We start from the raw sequence: 19,515 nt of genomic DNA, 5'->3' as shown, positions 1-19,515 counted from the left end.
ATGTCACCAACGAGTTCAATGTGGGTAACTTTTGTAGTCATGCAGACAATAAAAATATTATAGGCTTCTATAGTTTTGTTCCCTTGGACATCAAAATTTGAAAGGGTCCTTCAAAATCGTCTCCCTTGTTCATGAATTGTTTAGATTGAGTAACTTGCTGTTCTGGTAAATCTCCCATTACTTACTTTAGCAGTAGCATTCAATTTAGCACAATTGAAATATCTGTGTACTTATTTTCTCGCCAATGGTTTCGCCTTGATAATCCAAAATGTGGAGCTGAGTCGATTTGCAACAATAGATTTCCACCTATTCGTCTAGGCTAGGCGATCACAATAGAAAAATCTGTTCATAGTGTGCGAACATCTGTGAGGTTGGTATTCTTCACATTATTCCTTCTCATTTGCTTCATCCAGTTTACTCAAAGCAGCACATAGCTCAAGACGTAGTAAAAGAAAAACAGGTTTCAGAGAGCACTTGAGTTTTTTAGCAATTAATTTCGTTTCAAACCCTTCATCTAGTTCAAGGCTGCTCAACTTTTTGAAGAGTCGGGCCAAACGGTGGATTCAGTCGTTAACGACGGGCCACCTACATTTTTGATAGCTAACTTCAGAGAGATCTTAGTTTGTACTGTGCTCGGCGGGATTTTTTATATGGTGCGTTTTTTTTTCAAACTGTACATGCGCGGGCCACTTAAAATTCTTTTGGGGGCCACTCTGTGGCCCGCGGGCCTGGAGTTGAGCAGCCTTGATCTAGTTGATCTTATGTGAACGGCTGCAGTATAATGCACTTACAGAGGCATCGCTAAATTTATTATAATTATTGTATTTTTACTCGGCCTGCATCTGGCCTTCCAGCAACCTTCATCAGGTCGTCGGACCACCTTGTCGGTGGATGTCCCAACGCTGTGTTTTACGGTACGTGGCCTCCGCTCCATAACCTTGCTGGCCCATCGGCCGTCAGTTCTGCGTACTATGTGCTTCCAACCGTGCGATGTGGAAGTCATTGGGGGAGGCCTATGTTCAGCAGTGGACGTCCTGTAGCTGAAATGATGATGCTGACGTATTTTTTCTCTCTATCTATACCAATCTATATCTGTATTTTGTCAATATGAATCAAATCCTGCCGTATCTTAATCCAATCTTTTTCTAATGAGTTACTTATCTTTCTATCCTTATTATTTTTTTATCAGCCAAAGTTTTTGTTTTGAAACAAATAAATACTTTCTATTCTATTTCCATTAGAATCTTAGCCATGACTTTACTTGGAGCTAAACTCCAGCCAAGGGGATCAAAAAGTTTGATCACAAAGTGTATCAGATAAAATGTTACGTTTCATGATTGGTGTTGCAATTTGTGGTATATTCACATTGTATTTAAATCTGTCCTCAAATTCCATTCAACACCCAATACTTGGACTGTTCCATCAAGGTTCATGAAACTACTTTAGCACTAGCTGATCTTTTGTTGTCTTCTATTGTTGACTTCATAAACTCAACGCAGAACTAGGTAGCAAAAGGTATTTCACCGCAGTTGCATGTGATGTTAAGTGAGATGCAGTATAAGATGGTAGATATCTACCTGTAAGTGCCTATAAGGTCTGCATTATAGTGTTCAGGAGAGAGCAGCAGGCAGCGACCTGTTCGCATTATAGTATTGATGTGTAACCTGGTGGATGGTCATATCAGATGTATTATTATCTGTAAGTTCTCATTAAATTATAGAATTATAGCTTCAATTGACCAGTCCGCTCTTGATAAAAGGTCTTTGATATAAAAATATTGTTCTATTATTTTATAGAAATCGGCACTCTTCGGTAATTCGGTCTCCAAATAATGCACTGGTAATCCGAATCATTTTTTGTCACATAAATCTGAAGATCATCTTCATAATGTCATCTATGAAGCAAACACGTTTCATCTCTTTATAATATTTCTCGGGTCTTCTTGCAGCTGAGAACTGCTTCTGGGTTCACTCACAAGCAGTTCGTTATTCAGTGAAATATAAATCGAACCTTAACACGAAGCATCAAATACAATCGTGCGCAAGTTGTCTCCGTATTATTCCAGACGACCGCATGAAGTATACTGTCATTCTTGTTTCTTCTTCTTTTTCAGGTAGGTACCTTGTTTTATAAAAAAAAAATTCTGTGTTCGTTAATCTTTTTCAGGTCTGATTTCTGCAACTTTCTTTCTAACTAAACGGACCTCTGTGTGGTTATTTTTTTGGGTTTTTTTAGGGGAAGGAGGCAAACGAGCAGACAAATCACCTGATGGTAAGTGATTACCCGCCGCCCATAGACACCCGCTCCTCGGTGAGTTACAGGTGCGTTGATATTCTTTAAGGTATTAGAGTCTCCTCTTGAAAGATTGTAGATCGTATTGGTCCGCAAATACTGCAAACGGCAGTTCATTCCTCGGTTTGGTGTCTGCAAATGGTGATTGTGGATTTTCTGTTTTAAATGGTAATTTTACAACTTAAATCTATCTACCGTTACCGTAAAAAAAATGTCCTGAAGCAGTGGTAGGGTTTATACTGGGGAGTGTAAAACTATCAGTGCTTTATAAAAGTCTACTTGCAAAAATAAATGAGTAATATGAGTTTTATGCCCGTTTTCACCATTAATCCCAAATTTTTAAGTGACCCCTATAAAAACCAAATTCCTGTTATGTATTACCATAGGGGTCACTTACAAATTAGGGATTGATGGTGAAAACGGGCATTAGTCCTTTTGATAGCTGGTCTCTCCCTAAAAATGCAATTTCCGAAAATTATAACATTGTTACGCAAAAATATTGTAACATTTTTATTTTGAATAAAGCTATAATTTTAAATACTACCATAAGTAATGTAATATTTCACAAGGTAAAAGTACGTTATCCTTTTTACGAATTTATTTAATTACGAATAGTTCGAGGAAAAACTACGTAAACCACACTTACACGTTGAATGCACGACTAAATCTGAACGCCAATAAATAGTTATCAGCAATAATACCAAACAGCAAGTATTCTTTAACATGTCAACAATGCAATATTCATAATTACAACAACAAGTGTTAAAATTTGTTTCGCGGAATAAGTACGCAACGCTCTTTTTTACGTTTTTCTCAAAACCTATTAAGTGTATTTTAAATATAAATACATAGGCCCCTCACAGACATTTTTAGCTATCTTTTGATGCATAACACATATTTTTTATAATGGTAATACATTTTTAAAACAGTTTTTTTACGCTCCTGAAAAGTTGGCATTTTTCACTTGCGTACTTATTCCAGGAAGGGTGCGATATTATGCTAAGCTTACTCTCTGATACGAGAACAAATATATTTTATGATCGATGGGTATTTCACGTTTTGAAATTCAGGATTACGACCAATGTTTCAGTTTGAAATTTTACATGCGCTGTAGCTTTTGTACCTACATTTGGACTCTCCATTGATATTTCAATAGATGGCAAGATCCATATAGGCATTAGGATCCATCTTATTGATTGATGAGTCAGATATAGATCGTTTCATCCACGAAGACGCGCCCCACCATTCTTCCGCTAATGTTTGAGTGTTATCGGTACTCGCTAAAATTATCCATGAGTGCACACGTCGCACACTACAATAATGAAGCTCGGATTGCTCGGATCAAACTCCCTGCAGCCCGCGCTTCCCTCGCAAAATTGGTGGAGCGCATCTTCGTGGATGAAAAGTATAAAAACTATTAGGTCCAGTTTCTATCAAAACAGAGAGGAGAGGAGACAAGGGGAGATGTATTTTGAATATCAGGAGATGAGGAAATAATAAAATTTGATTAGATATTCAAACCGCATCTCTTCTCGTCTTCTCTCTTCGTCGCTTTGGTGGAAACTGGGCCTTATTTAGTCGCAATTGTTTAAGGCGATTAGTGTTATTTATTCCTACATATCGTTCCCACCGCTGCAACCACAGGAGTTATTGCATGCGAGAGCCGTATATCACACATTATTTGCGACGTCACCTTTTGTGACGTCAGCGTACCACCGCCGTTTCGGCTAGTGAAAACGGTCATTGTTTCATAGGCAGAGCGGTGTACTGTGAATTCCCGAACCACACGAGCCATGTTTACGCGATTGGGTATGCCGGCGACGAGCGACATTTTTCATTCGGTGCGACAGTGCGCGAAGCATTTCAGGCACAGCTCAAATTGATAAGCCATGACATGATGAGCATTCTGATATGTCTATTGAAATGTAATGTAATAAAGTCTTATTGTGGGTATGTAATGTGGTAGTGTGTTAGATCTATATCAAAATAATTTATTATAAACACTAGCGCCATCCAATGTAGGCTGTATATTTATGTGTACCTGGCTTCTGTCTTGTCTATGCTATTTAAAAATAAAAGTTAGTCTGTGGAAAACCCGCTCCCGTGTTTCAATATAGTGTTTATTTACTACATAATGTTATTTGAGATTAACAGAACTGTGTAATGTTTCGGATTTATAGATCACGGACGTAATGATAATATTTTTTTTTGTTATAATTACAAAATGTTATTCGAACTACCTACCATTTGATATCTACTCAGTAAAGTTACAGTCACCCTACCTCATTAAAGTTACTGTTTTATTTGGACTATCTTGCAAATGCTTTAACTTAGATCTAGGGATAGAAAGCGGACAGCCTTTCACATTAGAATTATTTTTTACGTTTAAATAATTAAGTGTTTTTAGTAATGACTTCATCAGGATAAAAATACAATAAAATTTTCGAAGAAAGTTCTTGATTATTGGAATTATTTTAAAAATATATACTTTTTTTTTTATCCACAACGAGGAAGCTCTTGGCCAATTTTCAATTATCAAGCGTATTTGCTATCTGGTTTCCACAATGACAAAAATATATGACCATTTTGACAAAGAAAGCTTTTAATTGTTGAAATGCCAATATTCTAAAAATATCAAATTGCTACGCGTATTATAAGGTAAATTCACCGTTCATCGTCCAATCAAACCTCGCTCACATTACTAAACAATGGAGGCATAACACGATCGGCTCCAGTTTCCATTTTGCTTAAGCTTACACCTCGTGTACGTTCACACGTGTGTAATACATTCCTGGCTCACTGGAGACTTGCCTGGATTAACAGGTACTGGTTGGATTGGAAATTACTATGAGATGTTATCATAATGACCATGATGTACTTTTAAAGGATTATCAGATAGACCATGACCATGACCACTTTATTTTTCGTTATTAGCTTGTTTTACAAAAAAAAATCCAGTTTTTGCAACATTTTTCATTGCTCCTATTCTTTGTAACGTGATGGTAGCCGTAGTAGACGTCTATAGCCTTCCTCGATAAATGGGCTATCTAGGATATTTTTTTCAAATTGAACCAGTGGTTCCTGAGATTAGGGCGTTCACCCAAACAAACTCTTCAGCTTTATAATACTCGTGTAGTATAGCTGTAGTAGATTTTCTGCTCTATTATGAAACTATAGCAACATGCTAAACAAAACAATTCAAACTTTGATCTTTAGGCTGCTATTATTCCACGTATCAAACGTATTAGATCCCGTCATGCTCTGTTCAACGACGAACAATCAGCTACGGATTCCATTTTGCGTAAGCTTACAACTTAGGCACATTCACACATGTGCTATTACAGTACGGCACACTAATAGCTGAATTAACAAGTATATCATCTGGATTTGAAATTGTGATGGTACGAGTATATTATTTAAACGTGGAAACGTGTTGCGAATATAGGTCGGCTATATTGAATATGATGTGTGTACCTAAGTGTGTGAAGTATTGTAAAATTTAATTGCATCACAATATTCTCTTCAACCGTCCATAGACTTCTGTCAATATCCACTTGTTCATCCAGTTCATAATATATTGGAGTCGCACATTTAGCTATAATGTGTGTACATTGTATAACTTTTACATTGCTAATAATAATGTGCAAATAACTAAATGTTGAAACAAAATAATAAATAAGCCCAATACTAATGTATCTGAAAACTGATAGGAATAATTTATATGGTGTTTATTTTATCATTAATTAATTGAGGATTTGAGAGCCTGTGTTCTGTTATCATTGGCTAGATTAATTTAAGCTTTATTGAATTATGAGAATGGCATTTATTATCGTGCTGATATTTGCACAACAAATTAATATCAATACTAATTTTATAGTTAAATGAAACTCATTTAGGGCAATGATACAAACATTTATAATTCAAAATTATGGATAAATTAAACACATTGCATTAACACAAATTTCAAGCGTTTGCGTAAATAAGGAAATTAAAATAGCATTATTTGAAGCATTTTTAAGGTAATTTTTCGTATTGGCCGCTGCGATACAAGCTTTCCTGCTTAGTGCAGAGACCGCCAGAATAATTTGTACAATGTGACCTCTTTTAGTAATAAATACTCTTTTACTTTTTACTTTACTTTACTTTACTATATTATGTCACATAGGTGGTGAGTGAGGTAACATAAAAGTGAGAGAGTATACTGTCTGCGTAAGATCAGGATTTTAATTAAAAATATTTTTTTCTGTTAAAATTATGAGTTTATGAATAATATAATGTAGCATCCAGTCTCTTAGACTAAGCCAGTGTTGCACGTGCGGCATCCGAGATCCTATATCGTGTGGCGATTTAGCACTCTTCTGGGTAAGCTTGTTTACGAGCCGGGAAGAGATGCTCTCAGCCTTTACATGCTTATCAATAATGCTTAGAAACATCGGATAAAACACGAGGTATGGGAAGAATACATTGACAGACATGTAGTAGATAAATCTTTAAGCTGTGTTGATTGCGTAAAATTTTGTTGAAAAATGTTAATAAAAAGAATCTCAGCCCTCTTAGTTTGTTCTGGCGTTTCTTCTCAGCACTTGCCATATGTTTTTTGCGAAGCTGGTAGGGCCCAAAAGTTATAGATACATGTAAAGTGTATTAAAGGCTAGGTTCCATTTTAAGGGTTCCGTAGCCAAATGGCAAAAAACGGAACCCTTAGGTATAGATTCGTCATATCTGTCTGTCTGTCCGTCTGTATATCACAGCCATTTTTTCCCGAAACTATAAGAGCTATACTGTTGAAACTTGGTAGTTAGGTAGATGTATTCTGTGAACCGCATTAAGATTTTGTTGCATAAATAAAAAATAAAAAAAAATATTGAGGACTCCCCATACCTACTTAGAACTGAAACTCAATTTTTTTTTCATCAAACCCATACGATTGGGGTATCTATACGTCTTCAAAAATGATATCGAGGTTTCTAAAATATTTTTTTCTAAACCGAATAGTTTGCGTGACAGACGCTTCCAAAGTGGAAAAAAGTTGGTCCCCCCCCCCTCTAACTTCTAAAATAAGAAAACAAAAATCTAAAAAAAACATAAATGATGTACATTACTATAAAAACTACAAACGAAAATTGTTTTGAACGAGATCTAGTAAGTAGTTTTTTAGTACCTCGTAAATCGTAAACCGCTTATTACCGCGTAATCTTTCATACAAATAACTTAAATTAAAAAAAAACACATAATTTCATAAATCAATGGTACGGAACCCTTTGTGCGTGAGTCCGACACGCACTTGGACGGTTTTTAAAACTATTTTTGACTTTTACTGGTGCCAAAAAACTGGTCAAAATTGAATACATCCTTTTGATTTGATTCAAATGATTGCTGAATAAAGTTTTCCAACTGAATTTCAGATGAGTAGGTACACAAGAAACCCAAAACAAGCCATCAGCGCCGTAATGGGTGCCTCACGATCTACGTCTTCACAGGAAATAATTTGAAAATCCCTCGCCCTATTGCTCATAAATCTCGCCTCTCAACATGGCACTAACCATTCGTCATCAAATTTAAATTTGATTGGGCATCTTTGCCCGTGAATTTATGGGCTACCCCCGTACTAAAATCAGCTATAGATGTTTACGACGGCCGCTAAACGGTTGCAATCAATGCTATTTAGTGCCAAATAGCGATTGGTGGTGTGTTTTATTATTACCTGCCTTTTATTGCAGACATAACGGTAAACATTGGATTTGGACGCAATGACAGCTATACGGGAAAAGTTAACCCTCCATTAGTCGCGGAAAAAGTATGACAAGAACGACTTGTATTTGTGTCACATTTCCCCTCTTTTCTCCCGTACAGCTGTCATTCAGTCAATAGAAAACGTTTACCGTTATGTTCGCAGTAATATTAAGTCAGAAAATCAATAAATAAGTAAAGTTTATGTTCACTAACTTAAGGCTGAATTTAATTTCTGCTAGTAACATCTTCTTTTTTTTCTCTTTTTTTCTAGTAAAACATATGATTGTTTATGTAAGGTAGTATCATAGAGTCTAATAATTGATTTGCGAACGCTCCTTGTGTGGCTTACATGAATTTTGATTTTATTTTGTAACTACGAGTATTTTTCTAATCCTTCCCTTCCATCGCCTCAGTAACCTTTTAGTCCTGTCACACACAATACGTCACACTTTATGAGCTGCCAGTCGCCTGACACGGCTAATCGGCCGACGGCTTAACATACCACTGTAAAAATGTTTTCAAACATTAATCAAGTGTAATCATAATATTATATTACCATTTTATTGCCTACGATAAGCTATACTGTTATATCAATGTTCCGATCTTGTAATTCTGAAATGAACAGCAATTACCAACCGGCTCGTTGGTCTAGGGGTATGATTTTCGCTTAGGGTGCGAGAGGTCCCGGGTTCAAATCCCGGACGAGCCCATTGTTTTTTGCCCAAATGTTTACATGGATACAATAATTGTGATTACATATTTGAAGACAAACAATACAGTTAATTATTGTTAAACATTCCTAACCGAGTGTAACTGAAGGGTCAAATATTTCCCCGAAGACAACCTTCGAGGTCTATTCGGCCCTCTAGAGACGGAAAGGGTTGGTAGATGTTAATTTACCGATTGCTTGTTTGGTCAAATGAATTAATAATACTGTGGACTATTGACCCTTTAATCTAAGGCCCTCAAGGTACAGACGGTGGCGCGTCAGATTAAGTACTGTAGTCTTCTGTAGTTGTAACAGGGTTGAGTTTGCAACAAAATGTAGATTATAGTCTTTGTTGTAGCCTGTACAAAGCCAGGTACCGAAACTCAGGACTGTACCTTTGGGATTGATCAGCCAAATGCCATCTTGCAAGACTTGATTTCTTGGTTGAGATCCTTTGAAAACAAGTTACAATTTGTCCCGTCATAATTATCGAATAATAAATATTTTCTCCAGATCACACACAAACAAGTTACTTACAATAACGAAATAATTGTTACTTATTCGTTTGATTGCTTATTGTATGTTTTAACCCTTTCACGGGCTTAGGAAGTTATTTTTTTATTGTTTTTTTCCTTATGACAAGAGGTCAAATAAAAATACATATACGGTGGATTAATTTGTACCTATGGAAGAAGGATTAATATTATGACATGCTTAAAATTTCTAAGAAATGAATCGAGAAGCTGTACAAATAACAGTAAATTCTCTATTCCACTTGGAATTTATCCGTTAAGACATAAATTCACAACTGTCACGCGTTATAAATATTTGTCAACACGCAACCTTATTTTCCTTCCCTTTCTAAAATATTCCTTTGTGGTGACGTTTATTTTCGTACAAGACTACCCACAAAATACGTATGAGGAAAACCTGTAAGGTTTCCGGATTGATTTACAAGACTTGATCATTTAGCCGATGATATTTTGTGACATGTGTAATATCTAACTCATAATATCATGTATTTTGTAAAAAGTGCCATTGATCTAAAATGACAAAACAATTTCAAACTTCTTCAAAAATTTTTTTAAATTATTTATTAAGAAAGTTCGCTAATGCGCAAAATATCCCCCTTACCAATGAAAATTAAACGCATGTTGAACAGGTTCAAAACGACGTTTCCATACTAAACGTCATTTAGTATGGAAACGTCGTTTTGAACCTGAAAGCGTTTATCTCACGACCTTATTCACAATCGATGCTTGCTTAAGTGAAGCAGCTATGTGATTGGTTCGTGTGTCACCCTGTGCGTCCAAGCGCACTGTGAGACCTCATAGTAATGTTTGTGAATACGGGCGTAAGTCAGTGACGGGACAGCATGAAAGGGTGTTTCTTCTTACGTCAAATTTTAATGTCAGCGAGACTTCAGATATGCTCAGTCACGTCATAATTAAGTCAAAATCACTCCCGTGCCGCTCCCATACAGGCACTAAGTTAAAAGCTAGACCTATTCTCGATGTCAAGTTCGTGATGACACTATATCTAATTAAACTCCACATCCACATTAACACGATTGTTCTGTGGTATCACCAAATCTATCGAGGACTATATCCAGGGCCTCTTAACCTAAGCCCCTAATAGCCTCAAATTGCGATGCCGATCGCGTCTAAATCAGCCGCAGTACTTCGTCTTTGCGTAATTGAGTTAGAGAGCACGAAGGTTCACACTGTAGTGAAAATAGAACAGTAAAACCATTTAGGCCCGATTCGACCAAACTTATCCGAGAATAACTTCCGGTATAACTGGCACATTGACAGGTTCAGTATGGGAAATAGTCGATTAACTGACGATTTATTCTGAGATTAATATTTACTCTTGTTTGGTCAAATCCACCATTAGAAATAGTGATTTTTAGTTTCTCGAATTACTTACCAGACTTGGTTAGATCTGACCTGTCATTCAAAGCTTTCAGATACGTCACATGAGAGACGAAGATATAGTCAGAAAGGCCTGATATAATGAAAACAAAGCCCCGCTGCGGATTAGAAAAAACTTGCCCCGATTTAGAAAAAACTTCAAACTGTTTTTTTTTGTGAAAATTGTTTTCTTTACAGCTCTTGCATATGCAGTGGCAGTTGACTGCAATGCAGAAAACGGCTGAATTATCTTTAAAAAGTAGGTAGGCTATATTTCTTTAAAAATGCCCCGTGATATTGAAATGCAGCCTGCAGCATAATTTCAAATAGTTATAAGCAGTGGGGTCTTTCCGAAAAATGTTATGCGAAGTCTCGCAAAGCGAGATGCTAGTACGAGGAACGGTGACAAAAGACCGACCGAAACTACGTAAATAGCGTTTCGTAGTAGCCCTGCAGGGTATTTTTAAGAAAAGACTGTCTGTTCTCATTTTACACGGTTTGGATGGCATAGCAACGGCCCTTGGATATCAATGCGACCGGTACAATCCCAAATTGTAATTTCGTTAATTGTCTTGTGATGTTTCCCTGTTATGTATTGTTTTGGTAATCATGGTATCATTTGGGGTCCATTTGATTTTATGAGTGAAGTACCTTTAGATTTTAGGTCCATTATTATTAGCGATTTCAATAACCATTGTCGTTGGGCTATCGTTTTCAATCTACTAATGAATTTTTCGACAGTAATTGGTTTTATTAAAACACGGTAGCCGAAACAATAATGGTACATATTTAAATATTCTTTATGAAGAAAAATGAAAGTTTCGGCCAATAAATTATGTTTCGGCCGCGATAGAACATAATATTTATTACTCAACGTCTCTTTGTGTAACACAATGATTTATGGGAACCCTTGTATAGTATGGAATTGGGTAATGGGTTCTAGGGTAAAGGTAGAAAAGGATTTTTCCCTCAAGACATTTTTATTAATTCTTTGACGGTAAAAATATGAATAAATTATGTGACAATGTAATATTTTGGTTCAATTCAGTTTCTTTAGTATTAGGTTATAACAGGAATTGAGCTGATAGAACTTAGTTTTCCTATTTTATAAAAAAACACTTAGTAGCTTAAGTGGAGTAAGTTTTGAAACAAAAATATTTGGGCTATCTAGACACGCGGAAGCCTGTCAAGCCAAGTTCAAGCAAAGGAATTGGCTAGCCAGCGTCGACTGTAATATTACACGAACCACTTGGTGCCACTTTTGATTGTTTTCTGTAGAAGCTAGATCAGCCTAAATAATAACAAACCATTTCTGCATTTTTAGCCTTTTAATAATTTACACATCTCTAACAATGGAAGGCTTAGCCATATTGTAACACGCCATCAGGTTTATGGTGTTTTTATGTAGTGTTACATAATAATGTGGTTTGGATTTGAACTCTCGCAGCTGTTTAGTATTCCGCTCCCGAACAGGCTTGCCCGGAATTGTCACTTTCGTACGAAAGTCTTATATTATTTCTGAGGCGGAGAAATTTATTTGTACGTAACTTCTAGTTTTGGGCAGACTTCTGTTTGATTTTATTACTATTTGTAGGTTCTTGACGTGGATAGAATTTATAAATTCATTTTAAACTAAACAACTGTAATAACGAAAGAAATAATAGTTAGACAGCTTTGAGAATCCAAACTAAACAATCCAACTTGTACAGACGTCAAGCAAAGCACAGTGGCGTCCTATCCCGTTGGAATAAAGGTTATTTTGTTTCGAAAATGTGCTGTCGACTCGACTGTATATACATACCAGAATAAACGCCCCTGTTAACCCTCGTCCACAAAAGCTGACGAAACAAAGTGAATACCAGTTTACTTTCATTGGACACAGGGCACACCCTGGAGACTGCGGGGCCCTTAAAATAACAGGGATTTTTTCCGCAAAACTATTTTAATTTTTCCGTAAAACCATTTGAATATGAGAAGAGCTGATTGTGTAAAAGTAGTTATAGCCGGAATATTCAATGACTCACTTTATTTTCAACCGACTTCAAAAAAGGAGGAGGTTCTCAATTCGACCCGTATGTTTTTTTTTTTTTTTTTTTTTTCTATGTTTGTTACGCGATAACTCCGCCAATTATGAACCGATTTGAACAAATCTTTTTTCGGCATATAGGTAATACCTCAAGGGTGGTCCCATTTAAATTTAATAATAGAAAAAACAACCCCCAAGGGTGGAAAATTGGGGATGAACTTTTTTATACGCAATATCTCCGCCGATTATAAATCAATTTGAACGATTATTTTTTTGTTGAATAGGTATTATCAAAAGGGTGGTTTCATGCGAATTTGAAGAAAATATTTCACCCCCAAGGGTGGAAAATTGGGGATGAACTTTTTTATACGCAATATTTTTAATTTTTAGTTTTTTTTTGTGTTCACGCATTTGAAGTCGGTTTTATTTTTTTTAAAAGTTAATTATTACGTTACCATATTTTTCTCTACATAATAGGTGCATCGATTTTTCCGAAGAAAGCATAAAGTGAGAATCATAGTGCTTTTGACATGACATGTATACCTACCTACCCATTTCTGTGTTTTAGAGTCTAACTTTACCTTTTTCGCTCATGCTAGCATTCTACTATGAGATCTAAAATAATGAAAATTAGAAAATAAGTTTGTGTATGTGTGAAATTGTGAACTCCTGGCTGCGTCTAATTGGAAAGTTACTTAGCCTAGAATGTAAGTAAATAAGTATTCACAGAGTTATTATTATTTGGGGCCCTTTAGTTCGAGCCCGTACAATCCGTACATCCCTGGCAAAGCCGTATGAAATTGACATGAAAATTTAAAATAATTCACAGAGCTTGCAATGTCTGGTTAATTACGAGAACAAAAATAAATTACACAGTGTGCTGGTTTAAAGTGAATAATTGTATGCTGTTTCATTGTGAGTTGATTGCGTGAAAACAGCAAATGAAATTATTATTTATCCACGTTAAAATACTAGATTTTACCCTTTTGATGAAGAATTTCCGTTTTAGTTTTGTGTGTTACGAAATTTTGTACGAATAATTTTGGTAAATGAATTCGGCGGTATTCGGTAGAGTTTGGTGAAACAAAGTGTTACATCGCACTCACAAAATATCGATGGAATAAAACATCGTACTCGTACAGAGTTATCGTATCGACACATCGTGTTTGATATAATGAAAATCGATCTAACAACTTTTTAACTCTAGGAACCCTAACTAAAACATAAGTCAAATTCAAACAGGCCTTATTAAGGTGGCTTGTACAGTCAACAGCACATAATACTATATTTATATTGCAAAATAACATTTATTACAAGAAGAAGAGATGCCACAGTGTTAATCTTGATATGCTGTCGTATGTACAAGGTTTTTTTATTGAAATTTTAACCTAATTTAATAGTCTCATGTTTGGGGAATGTACTTCACCCTGTATATTTGATTCCACCGTAGATCGCGTTGTTCAAACGATCACATTACTTTAGCATCTGGGGGCACGGCAGTGCCCCCACCAAGTCGAGCAAAAAAGCGGCACGGCCGTACCATCCTTTTCTCGAAGCAATTCAGGCCATTTTCGACCGCCTGTAACTTCGTTGTGTATAAAACTAGAAGGCTGAATTTTCATTAGCTATGCAGGCATTGTAAAGACACGGTATATTTAAAATTTCATTCAATTTGAACCAGTAGTTTAAGAATTATAACGGGTCAAAGTTACTTAATTTTGTCACTCACTGACTGACTCACCGATCATCAAAATTCTAAGGCACTTCTAGCAGACCTAGAAGCTTCAAATTTGGAATATAAGTAGTGTTTGGTGTATGAATCTAGGAAAAACTAAAATATTTGGGGGCACGGTAGTGCAACCGCCAAGTCGAGTAAAATTTTTCAATTTCGGTCCAGTTTTCTAGATACATAACTGCTGTCTACAAAATACAAAAAGAAATGAGATTTGGGGGCACGGTAGTGCAACCGCCAAGTCGAGTAAAATTTTTCACTTTCGGTCCAGTTTTCTAGATACATAACTGCTGTCTACAAAATACAAAAAGAAATGAGATCCCATCAAAAACAATACTTGTCAAAAAAACCAAGTCTCGCAACTCAGCTGTTCTACGGTAAAAAGTTGTGAGATCCATGTAATACCAAGTCCAGGCCAGGAAATCTTTAACGTTTTACATAAATATATTGACTTGGCCATCGCATGAAAACACGTGTAAATTAAATTATTTAGTGCGATGGCCAAGTCAATAATTTATGTAAAACGTTAAAGATTTCCTGGCCTGGACTTGGTATTACATGGATCTCACAACTTTTTACCGTAGAACAGCTGAGTTGCGAGACTTGGTTTTTTTGACAAGTATTGTTTTTGATGGGATCTCATATTCTCGATACGACAGGATTAGCTCACGGGTTGAATTTGATATTAGTTCTTTATTATTCTACAGACGAAGCCATACGAACCGAAACAGGCCTATCATTTTTGGGCTTCAAGGGCTGAATAAAATTATCAGAAAGGAAGAAAATGGCACAAACGTGCAAAATTGGGGAACTACGAGTAGTTCGGAAAATGAATGCTGAATGGACAAAAATAAATAGATATGTAAGCTATGTTTTGAATAGTAAATAATTTTATTCGATTTCTATTTTATCTGACTCGTAATCGAACCAGTTTGACCATGAAATGCATTAATATTTTCATGGACAAATCTATAATTTTTGGTCAAACTTATGCTAATATCACTTCTTGTAATTAATGTTAATATACCTACTGAAAAGTTAAAAAATAACCTTTATGGTTATAAAAAATACACTTTATCGACTGGTTATACTTAGGAAAACCAAATCTTTCCTCCCAAGCAAAACCTCCCGACTTGCACGAACGAATTTCTTCCTGAAATATGAACTGCAGGATATTAACATTAAAGAATGCTTAATCTTAGCTGCACCTTGCTCGATAACAATATGAGATTCTTTCAGATTTATTAATGTTAGTATGTATTACATTAGCCAACTAGTGAACCGGTATAACTTGATCTCCACTTTCCTCCATGAGTTGCACAACTCGATGTCTACTCAATATGGCCGGTGCATAGTGCTGAGTAATCTTTGCCGTCGTTTGTCAAAAGCTTAATAATGGATTCTCTCACTTCTTATTTTGTGTATCATTAGTCATAACGCCATCTGGACCAGCTGATAATGTTTGTGAAGATAGATGAAAAACTTAATTGTTAGGATGGATGAGGTACACTAGAGATATTGTTTATAGCTTTACCATAATTGCTCTTATTGCTTTTTAACTTACTGCTATTTTAGACAACATTAAATAAAGTCAAAAATTGCTTTAAGAATATTACCTCCTAGTTTGTGTTAACTATTATTATTCTTTCATCATCATCATTTCAGCCACAGGACATCCACTGCTGATTTTTTTTTTCCACTGGAAAACACAAAACTGCATACTTACTAGCCCGGGAGGATCAATGAGTTATGTAGGGCTCTCCTTGCCAGAAGGGCAAGACCTACCCACTGAAACCAGTTGGGTCTGGTCTAGACGACCTCACAAGGTAGCAAGAAGGCGCTGGATACAGGCAGCTACCAACCGATCATAATGGAAATCATTGGGGGATGGTTATGTTCAACATAACCCTTCACCTTGTAGAAGAACAGTCTTTATCTATTAAATTATCGAATGCTTTACTAAGAAACAGCAAAAGAAAAGGTAAACTGGAAGTGAGAGTCCTCGTTGCGTCTCGACACTTAAATGAAAAAGGTTTTTACTAAATATTGTAATGCAACTACAGAAAAATGCAACGACAATTTTTGATATTGCACCTGTAGCGCCAGAGATGGAGTGCTTTTACTTAAAGAGCGCAGGAAATTGTGACGTCATTAAGCAGACGAGGTCTGATGACGGGGTTTTAACTTTTAAGCTTTACAGATTCTGTAATATTCCTCAATAGAAACTGTGAATTTGTAAATTAATAGTATCTATTCCTATTGTAACATTAACGTATTTATTTTTATTAAGGAAACAATTATCATTTTGAGTTTAAATAGTAGGTAGGTAAATGATAAAAATCAACTTAGGCTGAGTGGCTCCATTTAACTTAAACTTTGAGAAACGTCAAAAATCTGTGAAACTCCATACAAAAAGCACCGGTTACCGTTATAGTTATGGTCAAAGTTAGGTGTTGCAACTCAGCCTTATTCAGATATTTTACTGTGTCAGTATCAGTGTCATAGTTACCTATCCTTAACGACTTTACAACCAAAGACAAGTTAAGCACAAATCACTATAATCAGGAGTAAGTAATTCAATTTTTTTTGGTATACAAAATGTCCAGTTTTTATTGGCAGCAACAATACTTACATTCGCAGATAAAATATTATGTAATAACAATGCGTTCCATCGCCCGTATTCACAAACGATGCTTGCGGGAAGCAGCAAATCGAACGTACAGCGTTGAATAGAGCTCTGTGATTGGTTCGTGTGTTACCCTATGCGTCCACGCGCACTGTGAGACCTCATAGTAATGTTTGTGAATATGGGCGTATGTGACCTTCAAACAAAGCTGATCAACGATTAGTGAAAACACATTTGCTAGAAACATATCAAATACCTAACGTATCAAATCACGTAAGCTGGCTCCAAACAAATGGTGCCCCGAAACTAGTAAACAGAGCCCAGAGAACCCAAATTTGCTTGTATTGAATTACTGATTCGACAATTACACGGTGCTGATTAACCATTTAATTGAACATTCATGTATGCGACACTGATGCTATGCGCGTCTGTTATGACATTACCAGACATTGTCCACAGTGAAAGAAAATAGAGTAGTTTAGTTTAGTCCTGTTTTACTAAAATTAAATAGTTTATTCAGTTTAAAGGCCCTTTCTAGGACACCTATACACGTCCCAAATATAACTTGCCCTACCACCACTTCGGGACAACATATGGGCTGGTGCTGAGAAGAAGTATTGTGCTTTTTATGCAGGACAAGGCAGGCATTTGACCGCAATTGCACCTGATGTTAAGTGAGATGCAGTCTAGGGTGGTACTTACCTGCCCTGTAAGTGCCTATTCACTCTTGCCTTGAAAAGGTCCGGACTGTAGTGTTCGGAAACGACAGCAGCAGGCAGCGAATTCCAGTCCCTGGCTGTTAGCATTATAAAAGAGTTATCGAAACGATTAGTGCGAGCTGATGGAATGTCAGCGTCTGGTTCCCCGGTTATGGAAGGGGGCTGGTGGAATTAGGTAGGACATAGTAGTATTAGAGTGTATTTACTTCGGTATGTTCCCAATTACCGAATGTTGATCGTTATATTACTATTAGATCGCAGAATATCTGGTAGAAGATCGCAGGAAAGTTTATCAGGAGGGCTGTGCAGGGTCTTATCTAGTTATTGCGGAAAGAATTATTTCAGCAAAAAATATTGTATCATAGTAATATTGCTAGACCTATTTCTACTGTGTAATCTGTTAGGCAGGCAATACCTACACTAAGCTTATGTTTAACCTTTGTAGTACAAAGTGCTTGTACTTAAGTAAATTGTTACTGAAACAGACCCGCAGGCACTGAACGCGAGTAAACATTTAATTTTTAGATCTTGTTCCACATTTTTTTTAGATTAAGTATTAGCAATTTGTATTGCTTAAATTACTAATAGTCCCTTTAGCCCCTCGTGTTAAGTTAAATAAGCTTGTGTTACGAGTGGGCTCACCACAATAGTCGAGCGGCGGCGGTGGGATTCGAACCCGCGTTCCTCGGATCTCGAGTCGGCCAGTCCGACCCATTCACCGTTCGGCTATCGTATCACATTCAATATCAACATTTGACGATGACTCACGATTAAGATTATGTAAGGAAAAACTCTAATAATTATAAATATTTCCAAGTTTCAAAATATCTAGACTTCTTCCAAACAACTAGAACGTAATTTCCTTCACATCTTTTCAATATTCAAACCTACCAAAATCACAGGTACTATACTTACCTACCAAAGTGTTTGTAAGGTAAATTCCAAACCCCTGTACCAGTTACAAAATACACGTGAACTTTATTACTGCACACATATGCAAATTTAATTTTACACTCGAGAGCGAACCGGCCTCAATCAAATGAAGATCGATGACGTTTCCCCAATGTCAGTTTGACAGTGCTGCCATGATATGGGTCCGAGCGTCATAACTCGATAACATGGACACTTGTGACTGTATTCGATATTAGATTGCGAGAGATTTTGTTTGTAACTGGTACTGTCTGTGTAGAAACTCAACGGAGGTGAAGCTAACTTCAGACTACTATAGTATTCTGTATTTCAGTACCTACATACTTGCTGATCACACTAATATTATAAAGGCGAAAGTTTGTGAGTGTCTATGTTTGTTACTTCTTCACGTCTAAACGGCTGGAGCGATTTTAATAAAATTTGGTATGAAGTTAGCTGAAAAAAATACTTTGTTACGAGCAAAGAAAATAATTATTTTTTATAAACATAAATTATAATACCAATTGGTTAATAAGTTAAACACTAATATGGAGCCTTTGTTATGTATTATTCTGTCTCCGTTTACTCGTCTGACAGATTTCCCACTTATTTTCCACTTAAACCTAACTTGAAAGCGCGCGAAACACGGCCGTCGTAGATTCTAATTAACCTTGCAAAATTGTAGTGTCAACCAACAGAATGAAATATGGTGCAATTAGTGACCTTTTGCTTTCGGCCATCTATTGGAAGCGAGTCCCCTTTTATGGAAATCCCCGGAAAGCCTTCCCAAATAAAGTAGAAGCCAGCTTCTCGTTTAGGAGAGATGGTTTTTATATTTTGTATGAAATATTACGCT

At 36.3% G+C, this 19,515-nt stretch overlaps 1 protein-coding gene and 1 non-coding gene across 2 annotated transcripts in view; both read left to right on the top strand.

Annotated features, from left to right (window-relative positions):
* Positions 1-19,515, top strand: part of LOC135078113 (dopamine D2-like receptor) — a 181,140-nt gene that overhangs the window by 100,570 nt on the left and 61,055 nt on the right. The window lies entirely within an intron of this gene.
* On the top strand, positions 8,663-8,734 carry Trnap-agg (transfer RNA proline (anticodon AGG)). Its single transcript has one exon. It is a non-coding gene; the product is annotated as a tRNA-Pro (tRNA).

Source organism: Ostrinia nubilalis, chromosome 14, assembly GCF_963855985.1.
Source record: "Ostrinia nubilalis chromosome 14, ilOstNubi1.1, whole genome shotgun sequence".
NCBI lineage: Eukaryota > Metazoa > Arthropoda > Insecta > Lepidoptera > Crambidae > Ostrinia > Ostrinia nubilalis.
Note: the sequence above shows the minus strand (reverse complement) of the source record. Positions and strands in the feature narration are given on the sequence as shown.